Source organism: Astatotilapia calliptera, chromosome 7 (assembly GCF_964374335.1).
Source record: "Astatotilapia calliptera chromosome 7, fAstCal68.1, whole genome shotgun sequence".
Classification (NCBI taxonomy): Eukaryota; Metazoa; Chordata; class Actinopteri; order Cichliformes; family Cichlidae; genus Astatotilapia; species Astatotilapia calliptera.
This window is the reverse complement of record NC_137428.1, coordinates 30,565,588-30,583,398: the sequence shown is the minus strand read 5'-3', so window position 1 is coordinate 30,583,398 and position 17,811 is coordinate 30,565,588. Positions and strand designations below refer to the sequence as shown.

General features: G+C 41.0%; 1 protein-coding gene across 4 annotated transcripts in view; it reads right to left on the bottom strand.

The window, feature by feature from the left end:
• The window catches only part of plppr1 (phospholipid phosphatase related 1), a 68,120-nt gene extending 51,066 nt beyond the window's left edge, over positions 1-17,054 (bottom strand). The window contains exon 1 of one of the 4 annotated variants that reach the window (XM_080304408.1): positions 17,033-17,054. The gene's annotated coding sequence lies outside the window, so the exon portion shown is untranslated. Of the gene's footprint in view, positions 1-15,710; positions 15,897-16,303; positions 16,515-17,032 lie in introns of those variants that run through there. The other 3 variants (XM_026174208.2, XM_026174207.2, XM_080304407.1) reach the window with 3 other exon arrangements.
• Positions 17,055-17,811: the final 757 nt, after the last annotated feature.

Sequence of the window (17,811 nt, the reverse complement as noted above, 5' to 3'; positions counted from 1 at the left end):
TGGCTGCTTCAGTACATGATGTTCAGAAATACCAGCACAAGGAAATATACTGCCAAAGAAATATAATACCAGGGCAACAGAATACTAGTGGTCCATTCATCCAGTCTAAATTGCTAACAAAAAAAAAAATTAACACCAGCTACTTCATTAGTGGGTCAGATCCCCTTTTGCCTTCAGAACTGCTTTAACTGCCACTATAGCTCATCTAGTGCAGCAGCAACCAATATGAGAAGGCTTGGAGTCTGCCCCAGAGTTTATGTTTCATTTGTGTTATGGTGAGGTCAGGAACAATGCTCATTGCCACAACTGTTGTCGTAATTTTATCTAATATGTAAATCTGAGTGTGCAGGTGCCTCTCCGTGACTGGTGCATCCAGGGGGACGGATCGCACCGATTGGCTAATGACCGCATATAATGACCGCAGCATATAAGAAGACACCGCCATGGACGGCCAGTCATTCATCCTCGGCCCATCCCAACCGGCAGACTGTATGTTCACTGTTCAAATTCAAATTCAAATTCAAATTCAAATTTTATTTGTCACGTACACAGTCATACACAGTACGATATGTAGTGAAATGCTTGGACAACTGCTCGTGACCTAAAGAAAACAAAAAAGGAAAGGCTATGAATAAGATAGGAAATAAATATGAAAAATTAAAAAGGGTAAATTTAACTAGGAAGGAATAAAATATAAATTAAGGTTAAAAATGAAATAACTGTACAACACAAATTAGAATGAAGGGTAAATTTAACTGGGAAGAATAAGATAAAATATATAAATTAAAGTTGAAAATAAAATAACTGTACAACAAAATACACAATACACAATATAGAACTATATAAGAATGTATGAAGAAATCTAAATATAAATAAATATATACACAATAACAGCAGCTGTACAAGTATTAACTGGAAATGAAGAATATAGTGACCAGTGTTGTGCAAAAACAAAGTCCAGAAAGTCCAGTGTGTGTGTAAGAACTGTATGTGTGGGTCAGTACTGTGTGGTGGTGTGATTGAGAGACCGTATCGCCTGCGGGAAGAAGCTCCTCCTCAGTCTCTCTGTGTTGGTCTTCAGGGAGCGGAATCGCTTTCCTGACCTCAACAGAGAGAACAGTCTGTTGTTGGGATGGCTGAGGTCCTTCACGATCTTCCTGGCCTTGGTCCAGCACCGCCTGCTGTAGATTGAGTGCAGGTCAGGGAGCTCGGAGCGGATGGTGCGCTCAGCTGACCGCACAACCCTCTGTAGAGCTCGTCTGTCCTGCATGGTGCTGTTCCCGAACCAGGTTAAGATGTTTCCCGCCAGGATGCTCTCTATGGTGCACGAGTAAAAGTTCCTGAGCACCTTGGAGGGCAGTTGGAAGTCTCTCAAGCGTCTGAGGTGGTAGAGACGCTGTCGGGCCTTTTTCACCACGGTGTTGATGTGACAGGACCATGACAGGTCCTGCGTGATGTGAACTCCGAGGTATTTGAAGCTGTCCACTCTCTCCACTGGGCACTCGTTGATGACGGGGGTCTGGTAGTTCCTCTCCTGCTTAGTGCTGAAGTCCACTATCAGCTCCTTTGTCTTACTGACGTTTAGAAGGAGGTTGTTCCTCTGGCACCAGTTCTCCAGATTCCTAATCTCCTTCAGGTAGGCCGTCTCGTTGTTATCAGAGATCAGGCCCACCACGACGGTGTCGTCAGCAAACTTGATGATGGTGGTGGAGCTGGTAGTGGCCACACAGTCATATGTGTACAAAGAGTACAGCAGGGGGCTCAGAACACACCCCTGGGGGGCTCCAGTGCTGAGAGTGGTGGAGGCTGAGACATGTCCTCCCATCCTTACTGCCTGTGGTCTGCCAGTTAGGAAGTTGGAGATCCACTGACACATAGATGAGCTGAGTCCCAGATGCTCCAGCTTGGTGGTGAGTGTGGAGGGAATTATGGTGTTAAATGCAGAGCTGTAGTCTATGAAGAGCATTTTAACATAATTCCCCCTTCTAGTGTCCAAGTGAGTGAGTGATGTGTGGAGGAGATGAGAGATGGCATCGTCTGTGGAACGATTTGGACGGTAAGCGAACTGTAGTGGGTCCAGTGTGTCTGGTAGTGAAGAAATGATGAAGTCTCTGACCAGGCGTTCAAAGCACTTCATCACTACTGAGGTGAGGGCTACAGGGCGATAGTCATTGAGAGAAGCAGGGTGGGGTTTCTTCGGGACAGGAACAATGATGGACTCTTTGAAGCATGTGGGGATCACCGACTGAGATAAAGAGATGTTGAATATCTCAGTGAACACAGGAGCTAGCTGGTATGCGCAGTCTCTTAGGATACGACCTGGGATGCCGTCTGGTCCTGCTGCTTTCCTGGTGTTCACTCTCTTGAAGGCTCTCCTTACTTCATGCTCGGAGATGACGAGCACGTTTCCGGTGCTGGCAGTATCTTCCTGTCTGCAGCCGTTAGCGCCGCTAACACTAGCATTGTTGGAGACCTTAGCTGCAGCCTCGAAGCGAGCATAGAAAGTGTTCAGCTCGTCTGCCAAAGTCACGGCCGCGTTCGTCATACCGGTTGTTGGTGCTTTATAGTCCGTTATTGTCCTTAGTCCCCGCCACAGGCTCCTAGAGTCACTCTGTTGGAGTTGTGACTCTAGTTTCCTCCCGTAGCGCTGCTTCGCCTCTTTCACCGCCCTCCCTGTTTAGTAATGTTTGTTTAATGCAGGAGTATGTAGGGGTGGACCGCCTTTTTGTTTGATTACAGTTTTCTCCTGTTTTTGTTAGTTAGGGAGGTAAGTCATTGTCGTTTGGTTTAATTCTTTTCAATAGGTAAGCTTGATTTATCCCTGAGATAGGCTCCCTTTTGTTTGTTGTTTTGGCCGAAGTTATAATTCGCTCCCTTCCTTTGTTTCTAAATTCACTCATTGTAAATAAATCACTGTCAAAAAGTATTAATTGCGTGATGTGCTGCTTGGGGTTGGACGGGATGGATCACCCTTGTGTTATAGTCTGGCCACGCCTAGACGGATCATAACATAATATAGACTGTGATGTTTGAAAGATGGTCACTTGCTACCCAAATGTGCCAAGAAAAAAAATGCCCGCAGCATTACACCATCAGCACCAGCCTGAACCTTTGATACGAGGCAGGATGGATCCATGCTTTCATGATGTTTATGCCAAATTCTGACCTTACAGCCAAAATCACCCAAATTGTCCAGTTTTGGTGAATTACAGCTTCAGTTTCCAGTTCTTGGCTGACAGGAGTGGCACCCGGTATGCTGCTTCTGTTTTCAAAGTCGTTCTTCTCAGTTGCTGTTGTTTTCCTTTACCAGCTCGACCAGTCTGGCCATTTTCCTTTGACCTCTTGCATCAACAAGCAATTTTGATCCAGAGAACTGATGCTCACTGGGTCCAGAGACTTCCTTTGGTTGAAAGTCCAACTGTGTATTTGCATGCAGAAGTTTAAAAATATTCATCTACGTCTCAAATTATTTATGACCTCAATAAAAACTTTGCTGATAAGCTAATGATCTAAATCATTAGTTAACATGGCTTTACCCTGGGAATACACTGGGTGAGTGTCGTTCACACATTGTAGTAGCATTCCAGTATTGGAGCTTTTTGCGTGCATGGGGAATTTTATTTTTAACACCTATTGGATTTTCTATGCCAATCTTGTATCTGTCTTATTGCCCTCTGGGATGCACTGTGGCACCTCTAGTGGAATCGCAAGCATTTCTTTGAGTGACACCAATCAGCTCCATGCATTGAAGTCCCTCCTTACATATTACATCTGGTTTTAAAAAAGCAAAATAATTAACAGCCAAAATGCTCAACTTCAGCCTTAAAATAAAGAATCCATGAACCAATGGGGGGGAAGTCTATCCTTTACAGTGACTTCACATTCTTATGCAACACACAGAGTAAGTAATGCGTTTTAGTAATGCTGCAGGCCAGCCAGCTAAACTTGGCACAGAGCTTGGGAAACAGGAAGCTCCAGATATGGGTGACAGTTCTCTTTAGGCTCATGACTACGAGTGCCCCCGTTCAAATCGTCTAAATGTTTTCATATTTAGCAGTTTTGCATAAAAATGGAAAACATGTTTTGGATGGTGACATGCCAACTGAGCATTTAGTCCGCCTCCACCCTACACCGATGTGACTTAATAACAGGACTTCAGAATAATGGCCCAATGAGGCTCACGGTTATGATTCACAGCACAAACTACGAATAGCTTTTTTCAACAAAATGTTTTTCCCGAAATGATCACCACAGAAAATGGTTGATGCAGAGCTCATTTTGCTTTTTCTTCTTTCGCCTCTTCTTCTGACTCCAAAACAGTGTGCAGCCAAAGAAACAGAGATGTCCCATGGCTAACACTCCTGCCAACAGAGCATCTTTGTGGCTATAAATAGTCAGTTTTCAATCTTCCCTTGTAGCTTCTTTAAAAGTGCTTCCTGGGAAATCTATCCCTTTTTTCAGATAGTAGGGTACATTATTTAATACTCTGCTGCTCAAGGATTAAATGACAAATCAATAAATATTTTTCAAAGTCCAAAGATCATTCCTGGATGGAAGATCCACAATCTTCTATTGAACCAACCTCTTCACACTAATGGAGTCTTGTCATTACACATTTTTTCCCACATACACATGTAAGAGTGTTAACCTAAAATAATGTCATTATCTTCCCTCTCCCGTCTCCCCCCAAACCAAAACGTCAAACAGGGCACTGACTCAGAGCAGATAGCGTGAACAGGACAGGAGACTGATAAATAGAAAGAGACATGAAGGAGGGCACACAGAGGACCAAAAAGAAGATAAACGTGTTGTAGGTGGGTCATTTGGGAAGAGGGAACTTTTGCTACCTCTTCTGGGTGTTAGCTTGTCTTCCTCCTCTTGCTATCAGCCACAGTTCCCCAGGCTTCCAATATCACGCTTACCACTTGCACATATGGAAAGTTATTTTTAGTGTTCCATATAGCATAGCACAACATATGCACAGGTGTTAAAGATACATATTGTTTGTGATATTATTGTAATAAAATTCTCTTGATTAAAATTGACTATAATTATTTAACCTCATTAATTTATTAATGAAACTAAACATTTTACTTGTGCAATTAGATGAAAAAATATGAAAACTATTACAAAATAATTTGTCAAATGTGCAGCTCTTCCTATTAGATAATCAGCTCACATTTTAATTCATAAATGTAAAAAGAACTGCATGCCAGAAGATCAGGAACATTTTTTGGTAATGTAATACTCAAAAGATTCCCCTAGAGAGAGACTTTAAAGAAAGCGATGAAGCAAAGCTAAGCATGAACAAGCAGCAGGGAAAACACTAAGTTCGTTTCCCTCAGATGTTACCAACTGGCAACACACTCAAGAAACAGTTTTTTTAAAGTTTTTAAAAAAAATTTCTGTACATTTATTCAACCGCTGACCTGAGCGTCACCCCCACGTCTTTTTTCTCATTAAGCAAAGTGGCACTTGTTCCTGTAGCTCATTTTAGTTCATTGCTGCAGCCATTATGTGACAATGTCACATGTCTGAATTCTCATTTCTGCACTGGAGAAAAATGAAAATTATAATTAAAGGTTTAATTATCTCCTACTTATTTATTATGAGAATCTAAATAAATGCCAAGATAATATATTGAGTTTTAAATTTGAGATTCCCTCTTAATATAATCACATTTGACTAACTTGAGGCTAAACCAGAGTTCCTTATATATTTAAAATTACCAGAACTGTATGGAGTACCGTAATTGTCGGGCTATAAGCCGCTACTTTTTGCACCAGCTTTGAACCCTGCGGCTTTTAGTCAGGTGCGGCTTTTCTATGGATTGTCCATGATTTTTGTCATATCGTAAGAGGATTTGTTTTGTTTGTTCTGCTGTTGTACGGCACTACGTTGCCTGGCGGAAGGATCGGGGTTCAAGAGTGGTATGTTAGTCACACGTCCGTCCGCCAGGCAACGTAGTGCCGTACGAAGTAGCGCGAAAAACAAACTTCAAAGTAGCGCTACGCATTCAGCGGGAGGCGTGGATGATGTGCGGCGATAAACTTGCGAAAAGCAAGTTATGCTCAACTCCACCGGTGGATTCTGACAGCGTGGAAAAGTGTGAAAACATCCACGATCACCAACGGATTTCTAAGGGCTGGACTGCTGCATGATGGAGAGGAGGACACCGCCACGGCCCTTCTGAGGGTGTTCGACTCTGACACTGACAACGAGGATTTCTTTGGTTTTGAAAGTGACAACGAAGGAGAGAAGCGGAGAGTGGATGACGAAGCCACCCTGAGCCTGTTCGTTCCGACACTGGAGAAGAGGACTTTGGTGGTTTTAGTGCGCAGGAAGAAGAGAAAGATGGTGAATGACTGACTTTTCTTCTTGTTAAAGCTGTGTCACTGCACCTGAGCCTAAAAGGTAGGCCGAATCTATTGTTCTGGTGTGCTATAGGTTACTGTTATGTACTACATGTGCAAATATGTACCCATAACTTGTTTTTCAAAATATTAATAAAAGGGGTGTGTCTCCAAACAGCCATCTCTTTCCTGACAATTCCCTTTGTGCATATTCTCTTACATATGATAAGTCAACATTGAAACACCTGCGGCTTTTAGTCAGGTGCGGCTAATGTATGTACAAAACAGGATTTTCCCCTGATTTTAGCTTGTGCGGCTAATATTCAGGTGCGCTTTGTAGTCCGGGAAATACGGTAAATATCGTCTAATTTCGTTAGCAAACAAATGCAAATGCTTCAATGTAATTTGCATATAACTTGGGGAATGCATTTCCCCCCGAGGTTTCCATGTTTTCTAAAGCCATGTGCTCAGTGGCATTGTGCAAGTGTTTCTCGCACTTCCTTGTAACATCTCCAGATTTACATCTATATTTAGATCAAACAAGCTCTTCATCCCTGAGTATTGAGCTATTTTTCCATAACAGCCACCAGAATCATCACAGCAATGTCCCCTAGACCCAGCTGGAGATAAGGGAGTCTTTCCCCTCAGAGATTTCTTAATATTTCAACACGATCATGCTACAGTGGCTTCTCATTATCCTTGTATCATTTCGTTTGAAAACTACATACCCTAAAAAGATTATGAGTGCTAAAACAGCATTGGATATCTGCAATCAACTTTGATCATGCATCAAATAAGGATACAGCATGTGAATAGGCAGAGCTCGTTTTAGAGTAGGTGGTAAATATTCAGTAATATCCAGTTTAATCCTTTATAATTCAGACCTTTGCTGAGGACTTTCCGAACCCCCAATCAACACTAAAAGATAAAACAGTTCAAAAGTCCACAAACTGCAGCATCATGAGGCACTGTTTAGATCAAGAGGAAAAACTCTTTCCTGTTTGAAACTTTAAAAGTGATCTTTAAATTCATCAGGTAATGTTTATCCATTTTGGGTGGTGGCTCAAGCACACCAGTGGCCTAAAATATGGCTGTGTTAGTGAAAATCTTTCTACCAATAATTTTGAATTCAATAAAAAACCAAAATAAGATGCACAGAGATGTGCGGATTGACCGTCTAGAGAACTGAGTCAGCCAATTTCCAGCATTCTTGGCTGAGACTAGTCAGGCTTGTGTATTATGAGCCGTAATGCCATATGAGCATTATGGCGATGATGAGCCAGTCCGTTTCATGCATGTACAAAATACTAACAGCAGCACAGGCAAACAGCCATGCCCACACTCACAGCCACATGCATTCATTAGCATGGAAGGTAATGAGTAGGGGGAACCACTAAAATGTTTGCAAATAAACTACCAACGCAAAAACAGCTAAAGCTTAAGCCATCATGTGCTCAGAGTGAACCACAAGCCAGCAGCCTCGGTATGAGCAAAGGATCAAAGCAGTTACTAGGAAAAAATCTTCAAAAATACAGTTTTACATTGATATAGCAGACAAAGTACATCAAAAAGTACATTTGGAACCTTTGGGGGTATTTTAGGCACTCTTTATTTGGTATGCATGGGTCAGACAACACTCACTTTCAAAGTCAGCCTTTAATTTCATATCTATATCTTTTGTATTTGTGATGATACAACATCTGTCTGCAGACAGACAGAAAAAACAGACATAGAATCACCTGCCTAAGTACTCAAAACTGCCTTTTTAATGTGCCCTGTTACAGCATGTGTCAAGTTAACTAAAACTACTTTTGGAAATAAATAAACCTAAGGCTCTGATGGAAATGTTTATTGATACGTAGGATGTCTTCACGACTGTCAACTGCCTTCAAAAAAATCTTGTTTTGTCATACTTACTGTGATGCTACAATGAAAAATTTTCAAACACAAAATCTAAACTAAAGTGAGCAAATTGATACAGGAAATTTACCTAAACTACAGGGAGTGCAGAATTATTAGGCAAATGAGTATTTTGTCCACATCATCCTCTTCATGCATGTTGTCTTACTCCAAGCTGTATAGGCTCGAAAGCCTACTACCAATTAAGCATATTAGGTGATGTGCATCTCTGTAATGAGAAGGGGTGTGGTCTAATGACATCAACACCCTATATCAGGTGTGCATAATTATTAGGCAACGTCCTTTTCTTTGGCAAAATGGGTCAAAAGAAGGACTTGACAGGCTCAGAAAAGTCAAAAATAGTGAGATATCTTGCAGAGGGATGCAGCAGTCTCAAAATTGCAAAGCTTCTGAAGCGTGATCATCGAACAATCAAGCGTTTCATTCAAAATAGTCAACAAGAAGCGTGTGGAAAAACTAAGGCGCAAAATAACTGCCCATGAACTGAGAAAAGTCAAGCGTGCAGCTGCCAAGATGCCACTTGCCACCAGTTTGGCCATATTTCAGAGCTGCAACATCACTGGAGTGCCCAAAAGCACAAGGTGTGCAATACTCAGAGACATGGCCAAGGTAAGAAAGGCTGAAAGACGACCACCACTGAACAAGACACACAAGCTGAAACGTCAAGACTGGGCCAAGAAATATCTCAAGACTGGTTTTTCTAAGGTTTTATGGACTGATGAAATGAGAGTGAGTCTTGATGGGCCAGATGGATGGGCCCGTGGCTGGATTGGTAAAGGGCAGAGAGCTCCAGTCCCACTCAGACGCCAGCAAGGTGGAGGTGGAGTACTGGTTTGGGCTGGTATCATCAAAGATGAGCTTGTGGGGCTTTTTCGGGTTGAGGATGGAGTCAAGCTCAACTCCCAGTAGGGCTGAACGATATATCGCATTTGCGATAATATCGCGACATGATCAAGTGCAATTTTCTAACCGCAAAGGCTGCGATTATACTGCGATTATAAGGCTGTCCAAATTACTACCATATCCCAGAATTCATAGCGCGGCCCAGCCAAACTCCAGTTTCCAGCAATGGCGGCCGCTACTAAGTTTTAAAATTACTCATACTAATCTTTCTGGGTCACAAAATAAACTTTTAACATAGTTTCAGGCGAGAAAGTAGTTGTGTAAACATCAAATATCTGCTCGGTTTATCAAGATATCCCATATTTGCAAAAGTGCTTCGACGTTTTCAGAGGCGTCTGCTACCCACCAGCTCGACAGCTAGCCGGGAGCTCGAGGATTACTGATGCGGCCGAGAACGGCACAACTCCCGGCACATCATTTTCAGATCACCGCGGAGTTTCGCTGCTCGGGTTAAACGTAATATATAAGTCACTTAGACAACCTAAAAATGTTATTGTTGGGCTTTTTTCAGTGTTTTGTTTGTTCGTGAGTAAATCGGTTTGGCTGAGATTAAAGTTATTAGATTAGATAAAATAAAACTTTATTAATCCCCCGGGTGGGTTCCTCCTTGGTTTTCACACAGCTGACTAAACGTCAAACAGAAAACTTATTAAACAGAAGTATGAGACAGTCGAGAATTTACACCAGTGTCCCGTTATATTTTAGATAGCAAGAAGCAGACGGCCGAGTTTATTAAACTCCACCGAGACAGCGGTGACGCTAATCAGAACTAGCCTTCTGATTAGCTAATCAGAAGGCTAGACCGTCCAATTTCACGCCTTTAAACTTTAAAGGCGTGTTTGTGTGTGTGTTTATACAATTGCTATTATGTTTGCCCTTTATGTGTAATGTTACTGACTGCAGAGATCAGTAAGATGTGTGTATTTTTTATTTATTAGTTTTATTTATTTAATATTATTTTTTAATTGAATGACTGTCTAGTAGTTCACAGATGTCGAAAAACTGAGTGTGGTAAAGCCACTGATTTTTTTTATGTATATTTCTGCAATCTGCACATTGTACTGACTTTCATTTTAATGTTTACACCAGGGTTCCTTGTCAGCACTTTATGCTCAGATGTTTGTAAGCTAAAAATAAACTATTGTGTATGTTCAAATATACTGTTGTGATTGAAGAAGTTAAATAAAAATGTCAGTCATCAATTCATGCATCACCTCATGTCATCATAACAGAGGTCTGTCTTCCAGGAAAGAACAGTTTAAAATTAATGTAATATAGTATTGGCCATACTATATGATGTATTGCTTGTCTTTGTTTAATAATACAGAAGACAAAGACCTTAAAAAATAATCGCATATCGCATCGCAATCGCAATATTGGGGCAAAAAATCGCAATTAGATTATTTTCCATAATCGTTCAGCCCTAACTCCCAGTCCTACTGCCAGTTTCTGGAAGACACCTTCTTCAAGCAGTGGTACAGGAAGAAGTCTGCATCCTTCAAGAAAAACATGATTTTCATGCAGGACAATGCTCCATCACACGCGTCCAAGTACTCCACAGCGTGGCTGGTAAGAAAGGGTATAAAAGAAGAAAAACTAATGACATGGCCTCCTTGTTCACCTGATCTGAACCCCATTGAGAACCTGTGGTCCATCATCAAATGTAAGATTTACAAGGAGGGAAAACAGTACACCTCTCTGAACAGTGTCTGGGAGGCTGTGGTTGCTGCTGCACGCAATGTTGATGGTGAACAGATCAAAACACTGACAGAATCCATGGATGGCAGGCTTTTGAGTGTCCTTGCAAAGAAAGGTGGCTATATTGGTCGCTGATTTGTTTTTGTTTTGTTTTTGAATGTCAGAAATGTATATTTGTGAATGTGGAGATGTTATATTGGTTTCACTGGTAAAAATAAATAATTGAAATGGGTATATATTTGTTTTTTGTTAAGTTGCCTAATAATTATGCACAGTAATAGTCACCTGCACACACAGATATCCCCCTAAAATAGCTACAACTAAAAACAAACTAAAAACTACTTCCAAAAACATTCAGCTTTGATATTAATGAGTTTTTTGGGTTCATTGAGAACATGGTTGTTGTTCAATAATAAAATTATTCCTCAGAAATACAACTTGCCTAATAATTCTGCACTCCCTGTAATTTAAAAAAAAAACAAACAAAAAAAAAAAAAACACACAGATGAGGTGAGTCACAATTCCTAACGCAGGTCATTCCACACAGCAAACGCTCAGATGATTTGTCTTTAAGCATGAGGTGGGTCACCAGGTTTCTGGCTGATCTCAGGCTGCACTGTGGTTAGCACGGAAACAGCAATTTGAGAATATATATTTTGAAACCAGGCCATGAAGTGCATTAAAAGTAATAAACAATATCTTAAAATCAATTAACTGAGTAGGTCACCATCCTCATACTGACAGTTCTGGTTACAAAAATGCCGAACAAACTAGCTCTGCTATTGATTCATCAATGAACTCTGGAGGTCCATTTAAAGGATCACATCATTCCCTTTCTCCTCTAATATTTCTAGTAGCATCTCTCTATTTAGAGTGTTTGACATTGACTTTTCCAAACAAATAACTCTCTCTCTGAAATTGTTGTAACTACTTCTACACTGTGGCTCCCAACAAACTCAAATAACTTTATATCCAAAATATAATGACTAAACAATGACCCTCCAATGTCTAACTAAACATTTTGCCTGTTCCATTTAACACCTAATTAACGTGTCATAATGTTATTAAACTATTTTTTCTCTAAATATTTACTTACATAAATTAGAATGCTTCCAATTCTGGAATAACATTAGTATAATTATAATCTTACAGTTTATTTGCAACACCGGTATTACGCAGTTGTTCCCTCCGAATTTCTATTATCTGTACTTATGAGGTATTGCTGAGTCATGTAGGCCCATTTAAAATGCATTTTTCATTCAAGTTTAAATCATTTGAACTAACACACATGCATCTTAGCTACAGATGTAGTTTCATCTAAGTGAGCCCTTTTGTAACAGTCACAGATTTCTTCTTAATATTGTGAAGTACCATGCTGCATCATCAAGCATTTTTCTATTAGCTCATATTCACCTTCTCACTTTTTGGGTAATTTTTAATAATCTCTCTTGCAAATATATATTTAACCGCATTATCTGGTGCACAACTGTCTAGCTTGTGGCAAAACAAGGGGAAATATTCATGTAGTATTGCCAGCGTTATTGCTAACTATCCCTCACTGAAGCTGCTTTCATGCATGAACGACAGTTTAAGGAGAATGGGGTCGAGATATTTTTCACTGCTTTCCTTCCTTACACATAGCACACAGCAGGACATGATCCACACGACTGAGGTGAGAGATGCCCGGGAGACAACATGTGATGCCTGTGAATGCAACAGAAAAATAAGCTGCACATCGATGTAGTTCGATAATCACGCTAACACTGTGCTAAGGAGCCAGAAGTTTAAAGACAAGCTCATTTTTGATCTGGCTGTGCTGGAAGTGGAAATTCTCACAAATGCACACCTTGTCCAGCTCAAAACCTTATCAGCTGCACATATCAGTCTTCTTAGATATGGGAAAGCACTCTCAACTCCAGCAGCAGACCTTATCTCACCCTTGGGGCAACTCATTCCCCAGAGACATCACAGTGACAGATATACTGCCCAATGAAAATACCCTCACAGCACTAATAACACCAGCCCCCACATGTAGTGGTAATCAAAGAGCAGACAGCAAAGCTCAGGATGAGTATGTGTGTGAGGCAGCCTGCATGTATACATGTGTGTGTGTGACTGCATGTGATCAATAATGAGTCTCTAGTGTGGGAGTAAAAGTGGTGCTGGATATCAGACATGAGTTCAGAGGTCACCGGTTTCAGCAGCTTCACTGCATTACTGATTTTTATTTCTGCATTTCTTTTTTAAACAGGTCATTTGCTGGAGTTTCCTTGCAATTATTTCTATTTATAACACATTAGGACCACATGAAGCCTGTCACGCTGACACTATATTTATTAAGTGCCGTATTAGAGCTTAGTGTATTTGTTTCCACAAAGAGCAGTAAAAATACAACTTTATTCAAGTTCAGCCTGAATTTACATGACTTCATAAAAAGGAATAAAAGAGGCAAAAGTGTTAACTTAGATATCCAGTGTTGCTGAGACAGCTCACGGGTAAGGATGTATATTGAATTTCACATTTTTATTTTGATTTATCACTTACTTATGTGAGGACGAAATGATGCACTAGAGCATAATTTAATTTTCATAAATCTCACGAGATGCTTTACTCTGCTCCAGGCAGATCTCTGAGTATTTCATCTGGAGATTAAGGATGATAAGACAAGCACATTTTAGCTATAGAGTCTTGGGTCATGCAGAAGCAGGGATGCAGTGCTTCCCTGCTAGTATATCTCAATCACTACTTTGTTAGGTGCACCTGTTCAACTACTTGTTAAAGCAAACATCTCTAATATATCGACCAATAGCATGGCAACAACTCAGTGCATTTGGTCATGTAGACATGTGCAAGGTGACCTGCTGAAAATCTGCATCGTAATGGGGAAGAAAGACAATTTAAGTGACTTTAAACACAGCATGGCTGATCCTGCCAGACCGGCTGGTCTAAGAATCTCAGAACAGGGATTTTCCCTCACAATGATCTCTATTTACAGAGCATGGTCCAAAAAAGAGAAAATGTATAGCCAGTAAGCCACAGTTCTCTCTTGTTGATGCCAGTGTTCAGAGGAGAATGCCCAGTCTGCTTTGAGCTGATAGGAAGGCAACTTCCCGTTGCCTTCCTATCAGATGCAGAAGAGCCTCTCTGAATGCACAGCAGATAGGGAGCAGAAGACCACACTGCGTGCCTGTCCTCACAGCTAGAAAAAAGAAAGATCTCAATCCAACGGAGCACCTTTGAGATGTGGTGGAACAGGAGATTCATATTATGGATGTGCAGCAAACAAATCTGCAGCAACTCTGTGATGCTATCACATCAGTACAGACCAAAATCTCAAAGGAATGTTTCCACCATCTCATGAAATCTGTCCACAAAGAACTAAGGCAGCTCTTAAGGCAAGTACTGGAAAGCTGTACCTAATGAAGTGGCAAATAATTGCAAAGTCTTGACAAGTGCATTTTTATTATAAGGTTCAAGGAGGACTGCAGTGCATCCTGCAATGTATATAGCCAAGAGTAAACCATATAAAAGGCAAAGTCTATAAATAGCTCGGTGTAATACTCACTGCTGTTTTTTTCTTTAAATCTAAGAACAATGTTAAAGAAAAATGGGACAAATCGTTAACGTAAATGGTGCTAGTATATGCTGAATATGTTAACTGCAGAGGCCCACAGAAAGTGTCACTGTGCTGTTAAAACTAAAATGATCATATCAATAAAGAAATGTGACCTTAACTGCACATTTTTATGGGAGCAACCACACACCCTAATGAGGTTTCAACTTCATGACCCAGTAGTCATGAAGTATAGTTACAGTATGTCATTGCCAGGCATATGACGTCATTGTGACCTCAGCCTGTCATATTACTACATTTCATGGAAAGGCAAAACACACACACAGACACACACAAACCCAAAACTATGGCCTTTGCTGTGTAGAGTGAGACCTCCTACACAAGCCTTCCTGAGTGCAGGCGATGTTTACATGTACTACGTAGTGTGATATATCGACACACTCATGTAAATGCATACTTGTGCCAATAAGGAATTGCATGTGCCAAGAGGAGTCTTGTATTCTGCTGAAAGCCAAAGAAATGCTCCCCTGATGCCCAGCCACATGCCATCTGTCTGCTGCATGATATAAATCCTCACTATGCAACAAGGACGAGCATGAATACACCTGTAAAATACAGACACGCACACACAAAGAGGAAGGCAGAGAAATTCACAGGTTCCAGCTACAAATACTAACTAGAAATCTGCCTCACTGGGCGGGTCACGTTATCCCATCTTATTCCAAGTGTTCAGCCAAGAGACACGTGGAAGATTTAACACACATGGCAACATGCATACAACTTCTGTAAAGACAATATTTGCCCATTACTAGAAATGGAAGCAGACAGCAAATGCAATTAATGTGCACGACTCACACAAACAGCACTTCTTCAACAGCATATGAGGAAAGAAATGACTTCCAAGCACCTGGGCACTATTTACCGACTGTGCTCCTGAGCTGGGAAATGTATCATTTTATAGTTAATGACACCAGATTTTTTAATACTTTGTATTAATTGATCACAATACTTTACACACCTCATATTAAAAAACAATCCTCGAGCATTTTGACCCAATGAAACAAAAAAAAGCTTTAAAAAGGACAGTAGATAAACGCTTACAAATTTATAAGGGTTAAACACGCCTTACCCCATAAACGTTTGCATTCTTACTATGTCATCACTTTAGAAAAATAGGTTAATCTAAGTATTGTTGTACACAATTCTTTCTGAATCTGAGGCCGAGGCTATACATCCATTTCAGAATAAGAGAGAAACGATACCTGCGGACACACACACGCTGATTTCGCGGTTACCCCCTATACACCATCACACATCTTCTACCAACCACGGGATTTCAGTCATTCATCAGAAAGGCATCTACTGCGCCGTGCGTGTCTGGGAGGGCTGTGGACTAGGCAGTCTCCGATTTGGGGGCGGGGAGATGGGCCAATTTTTTATTTTTTTATTTTTTAGCTGGACCGAAAACACAATTTTGCTCAGCAACAGAGGCGACACATTTGCACAAACCTCCGCTTGTTGTTAACGGATACACAATACAGAAGCAGATGAAAATAATCGCCAAAAACAAAATAAAAATCATATCTGTGTGAGCGTAAAGCGCCACAGGGAGGTCACTGTTGCTGCTGGCAGAGACAGGTGTCTAAATACCGATATCGATTCTGTGCGAGCTTTAAAGCCATTATTTTCCACGCATTCTCACTGAACCCACACAGAAAGCCTTTTTCATTGAAGAGGACTCCAGCGCTTTGACTTGATTAAGGTCCGAACTTGCCCCAGCAACAGACAATAGCTGCACAGTCCCGTTTCCTCTCATTTCTTCCCCACAGCATCTGCGGGCAACGCAAACACTTACCGCGATGAGATGGAGAAATATTCCACATAAAATGTGACTCCATTAAAGAAGAAGGTGAAGAATGTGGGTGGGGGGGAAAGGGGGAAGCCGTGAACTGCACCCACGCTACTACCGCTACTACTACTCCATCGGCTGGGCAAAGCGTCCGCTCTCGGTTTGTGATGTGGATCACGCAGCGTGTGAGCCCATGAGGATGGATGCTGTGCCTTTTCGGGGGGCGGGGACAAGACGCGTACTCATCTCCAATGGAGCGTATTTAATTCTGTGTAGGGACCCTTGTGTTACAATCAAGTAGGCTGTGTAGCCCACTTTTATCCAGCCACCCTGCCCTGTAGACCTCCAGGTTAGGGGGGAAAAAATCCTGGATTTATTCATCTTGTCTCAGAAAGACAGCATGATGTCTGTTCAGGTCTGCTTAATATATTCATGGAGCGCCACACGTTCACAGGTGGATGCTTTCTGAGATGTGGGTGCTGCTGATTGAATTCTGAAGATTCATACCGGCGCTCGTGTTTGGTAAAAAACAAACAAACACGATTTTTGCGATACTGTAGGTAATTCAGATTCATTTTTGCTTATATCACAGAGATGTCGACACAGGTGGATTTGACGATGAAATGTACACACATTAATTCCAAATATGTGATAATTTATATACGCCTGAAATTACTAACAGCGTCTTTAAAAGGGCACTTTCAAAAAGTTTTCTATGCAAATCATATCACACACCTCTCCATGTTGCCTGTACGCATCAGATGTGGAGCTCCTCCAGAAGCAGTATGGGCACACTTTACTTCCTCGTTGGTGTTAGACCCGCCTCCACAGAAACCGAGTTTATCCAATAGCCTCAATCCTTGAAGTAGCTATGCTTCTGGATTTTTCAGCCCCATTCAAAGGGGAGTGCTCTTACTCTAAACCATGTAGGGCTAACGCCTAATTCTAACTTTTTTCCTTTAGTTTTGAGACTTTTTTTATATTCAGGATTCCAAGGGGAAAATTATAAATATTACGGAATTCTGAAAAAAAGTGACAATTCTGGGATTAACGTCAAATTACAGGTTACAATTTCTGAAAAGAGTTCATTCAACGCATATTGGTGGCCCCATTCCTTTTCTGTACAATCTTATCTAATGTTTTTAATAGTAATTTTCTTAATGACATAATGTGCCTATCTGAATAGATTTGTTACCTGGTGTTATGCTAGTTTTAGACATACCTACAGGTCACTGTTAGCAGTGGCTGTGTTGGGGTTTTGAATGAGTACAAATAATTGGGAGACAGTTTGATGTGTATAGAAGCACACTGGTAGTTTTTGATTGCTTATTTGTGAAGGATTTTTTCTACTTTTTGTAGTGTGGCCAATGTTTTTAAGTGTCTGTTTAATACAATTTCAATAAAACTGCACATATGGCCAGTATGAGTGCAGATGAGCAACAGGACAGTAGAACACAACTTTGTGAGTTTGAGGTTTGAGAGATCCTCAGTGACATATTGCACCCTCTCGATGG